The sequence below is a fragment of the Limulus polyphemus genome, unplaced genomic scaffold, assembly GCF_000517525.1.
Source record: "Limulus polyphemus unplaced genomic scaffold, Limulus_polyphemus-2.1.2 Scaffold3238, whole genome shotgun sequence".
NCBI classification, from domain to species: Eukaryota; Metazoa; Arthropoda; class Merostomata; order Xiphosura; family Limulidae; genus Limulus; species Limulus polyphemus.
In genome coordinates this window covers 25768-30178 of record NW_013668848.1, presented here as the reverse complement: position 1 = coordinate 30178, position 4411 = coordinate 25768, and the positions used below count along the sequence as shown (strand labels likewise).

Genomic DNA, 4411 nt, shown 5'->3' with positions numbered 1-4411 from the left:
GGTAACAGATTATTAACCTCTGTTTATTCTGAAGCTGAAAACCAAGAAACAAAGCATTTCAAACCAATATTGTTGAATAATTTGTTTTTTGTTGTGTCGAAGAGTTTTATGAGGTTGCTCTCTGTTTTACAATATTATAATTGTTATGGCTGTACAATCAGTAACAGAAAATTGTCACCATATGTGGCTGCAGCACATTGTTTTATATTTAATAAGTATGCAATGAAAATGGCAAAGCTAAGACTAATGACAAGTGAATGAGAGCTAAGCATTAAATTGATATAATTGATAACCTATGGATAGGGATTACATTGATCAGTATCTCATAAACTAATACAGTAATGTCACAGAAATAATAAAATAATCAAAGTTGGTGTTTCTGATTATTACTGTTTTCACTTATTCTAACAACTGATTAATAAAAATTGCAATTACATTGATTTCCACAAAAATAATCAAGAAATTGAAATTATTTGATTATTACTTTATAAAATTATTCCAACAATTAACTTTTATAAGAAAGATTTAAAAACAAGCAAAGTGTTTACTAATGTTATAATTTCATTTTCTAAATACCATTACAAATAATTATAACTATTTAATTTTAATGAAAAGGCTTGAATTATTTCCTTCTATTTTAATTTTCATATTAATCACATTAATAGAAATAAGGATATAAGCTTTGAAACTGCTGTATTATAACTTGACTGAGCTAATCATTTACAAAACATGTTAACATTATTTTAACTTTATTTGATATATATTTAGGTTATTTTAGGACCATATGTTCTAAATTTCTAAATCTGAAATATTATTGTGGAAGATTTTTCTTTCATATGACAGATATAGAAAGTTTGGTTTATGTTACTCAACTAACTTTTAAAAAGTTAACTGGCACATATCATCATAGTAAAAGTTAAACACTGCCAAATTTAGTTCAGAGGGATAAATAAACAGTTATTTGTTAACACAGTAATACAATATTATCTAAATTGAATTTTGAGTTTTATTCTTATTCATTCCCTAATGATTTTCAAACTTTATAAATTAATGTTGTAACTGTAAAAAGTTTTATTTTTGGAAATAAATATGAGTTATTCTAACTTTTTATGTTGTTTTACTTTAAATTTAGGCTGGTTGAAGAGTATAAAAAATAACTAGGTTTTTGCTTAGACTAAGTACTCATTGGCCTAATAATTAAAAATTTATGATTATCCATTTTCTTTGTTTGGTTAGAAGCATTTGAGTGACTTCATAGTTACAGAAACAACACTTAAAGCCCAATATTGTTATAAATATGTTTATCAATGTAAAACAATACCGAATTGTCTGGAATAATAAGTAAGAGAAAGTGTACTCAGTTTTGTTATAAAGATGACTGATGATAAATAAATAAATCTTTGTATCCAAGCCTATTTGAAGAGCTCTGGATTGAGCAAAATCCATCGGCTGCAATGAATATTACAAATATAGTAGTTCAAATACTGTTCATATACACTCTTCTAATTCTTAAAAATTCTTAAGGTACTAGATTAAAATCTAGTCCTTAAAAAAAATAGGCCTAACGTAATATTTTATGACGAATATAATTGAGTATAATGATACTTCGCCAGCTTTTAAAGGCCATTCACACCATTACAATTGTTACTCTAACAAATGGCCAAAATAAAGAGTGTTACTATATTCATTCATTACATCTCAGTTTGAAACCCTAGCTACCACACCAACAACCTGGCATCAGTATGTATCCCCATTCAACCAAATATCTAGTAACTTAGTCTAAAATTAATTCGAGACTGATTCTAACATGTTATTTTGTCTACCACAGGGAACTGGAGCACTGGTAAATAAAATATTTGGCACCTGAGTAGTGAAATTGGCTTTTCTCGGTGGTACTCCCATTTCCCTTACAACTAAATCTATGGCATTGGATTTATTGATCCCAGCCACATTTAAGTACTCTGTCCAATAAGAGACATTTTGGTTGATACAGAAGTAAAAACATTCTAACGAAGGCTACTCGCCTCCTTTTCTTCTGTTCGTAATTATTTGATTTTTTTTTCTAAAACATAAACCTTCATTCATAACCATGGATAGGGTGAAGGAAAATATTTATTTCTGAACATCACCTGTTGTTTTCCTCAATTTTATTTTTCCAAATCTTTTTTTTTTCCCCCAGTTTTAAAATTTTGGGAAAACTCTAAACCGAAATGTTATTGTTAGTATTTTGTTATTGTTTATTATTAAGCACAAAGCTAGACAAAGGGCTATTTAGTAGTATAATACATACCACTGTGGGGCAAGCTGAAATAACCACCATGTTTGATCTGTCTCGATCTAGTATGTTCGTTGTTTTCCATTAGGTCTGAAAAGTCTGGTTTGAGCGAAACATGTTGGTGTCAAAGGTAATGACAAATATGGTGTGGGGGTAAATATCATCAAGCCTAATGACAAAAATAATAAATAAATCAGAATAGTTGTAATACAAATATACTCCTTATCTCAGTCTAGTATCATATATGTATTTGAAAAAAATGGTCATTTGCTAAGCATTATTCTCTACCTGAAAATGAACTCTTAAAAGAACTCGAAAGTTTGTAAATTCGAGTTGAGAAACTCATTATATTTGTATTTTCCGACAGCACATACAAAACACTAGTTGTCACTATTGGTTTGATATGGCATGTCAATGGGTGCATAAACATCTCAGTCTGCTATCAAAAAATACTTTCCATACATTGAGGATAGAGGAGCTTCATTCATATCCAAAAATGTGTTGGTACACATGAAGTTTTCACCATGCAAAGAGTTTGTAATATTCAACTGACGGAACTTTTGAACCTAAACACAGTGGCGTACCTAAGTTATGGCACGTACCCTGGGTGCCACTTGAAGGGGGCGCCACTGAACAGCTTCTATTAAAGTCAGACAAGCCATCCTTCAATAGTGAAAAAAGAATTTTTTTCAGATGTATGATCTGTCTTTGATTATCATGGGTGAGAAGTACTAAGATGGCCGGATTGTTAAACCACTTATATAAATTATTAGGTAAAAATACAGTGCTGGGAGCAACATGACCACATACCTCATAATTTCATTGCTCAGTGACAACTGGCAGTAAGACCATTCTCCTGCTCAAGTTAGGGAGGTAGTTCAGAATTTTGTGCAAAATCTATGAAATTTAATGTTCTTATTAAAAGTGCCATTTCCTTATTTCAGAGCATTGTGTAAGAAGACCATGAAACGTTTCTTCACAAAGAAGAAGGAAAGTGGTGCTGAAGGACGGAAGAGACGAAAGTTGGAGGCAGAGAAAGCCAAAAAGTCGAGCAAGTTGTTCATGCCCTTCTTTGAAAAGCCCGGTACAAGTAGTTCTACACGTTCCATGGAGTCGCCTGCACCAGCTACAAGTTCGTTAGAATCCGAAGGTGGATCAAGTACAAATGCGTCACAAGCGAGGAGAAAGTCAAGTCATATAAATCCGAATATAACGAGATTAAGAATGAGGCTGCCAGAGAGAACATGGACATGACAGGAGGGGAAGAAAATGGTGGTGGTGATGTTGAATTTATTGACGAAATTGAACCTGACAACACTGAACCTAGTGTAACAGGTTAGCGCTCAGGTGAGCTTAATTGTTGGAGTTTCAATTAAAACCAACCTGTACACCAAATTTATTTGTTGGAGGATTTGTCGTGACGAGTGGAGCCACAAGCCGCTAACTCCAGGAGTTCACAGTTAGAGAAAAGAATATGAGTCTCAGACCAGCAATACTATTCACAAATAACTTTTATTAATCTTTAATACACCTTGCATAATAGTTACTATTTAACTCTTTAATCATTGAACATTAATAACACTTTTCTTATAATATCATATACTATACAAAAGCTGATCTAGAAAGAGAGAGAGATACTTACTGCAGAGTTGGAACCTTCTTAGCAGAGTCCAGATTATTGAGCTGCATAGTTACTGCTTGTAGAACTGGCTGGAGAGCTGGGTATCTTCAGAACTCGCCGGAGATCTGATTTTTCAGCTCCAGACATGGGTTTATATAGCAGAAATTCTCTGTATCCTGGCGAGCATCCAAATAGGACACAGCATCACCCACAAGTAGTGCGGTGCCCCTATTGGATGCTTGGAGGCAAGTTTTGGACTGGTCCAGTACCACACCAAAAACCCTCAAGCTATTGGTCATGGTCAACTGCTGTTAGCCGGCTGCCTACTTGCTTGTACTGCTACACCCATGTACTGTAACTGATACTGCATCAAAGCACTGTGATGATTCATAAAATATAAACTTTTCTATAGCGTCTACAGTGCTAAAGAATCGAGGCCAACATCCTCCATCTTGGCCTTGTACATTGGCGTTTCGTGTGCAAAACCTGTTTAGAACTAAAGAGGTTGTTAACTG

The 4411-nt window shown here is 33.2% G+C and overlaps 1 long non-coding RNA gene across 2 annotated transcripts in view; it reads left to right on the top strand.

Annotated features, from left to right (window-relative positions):
• The window catches only part of LOC111088169, an 18543-nt gene that overhangs the window by 4288 nt on the left and 9844 nt on the right, over positions 1 to 4411 (top strand). For both annotated transcript variants that reach the window (XR_002612774.1, XR_002612773.1), the window contains exon 3: positions 3220 to 3622. This is a non-coding gene — a long non-coding RNA (uncharacterized LOC111088169). The remainder of the gene's footprint in view (positions 1 to 3219; positions 3623 to 4411) is intronic.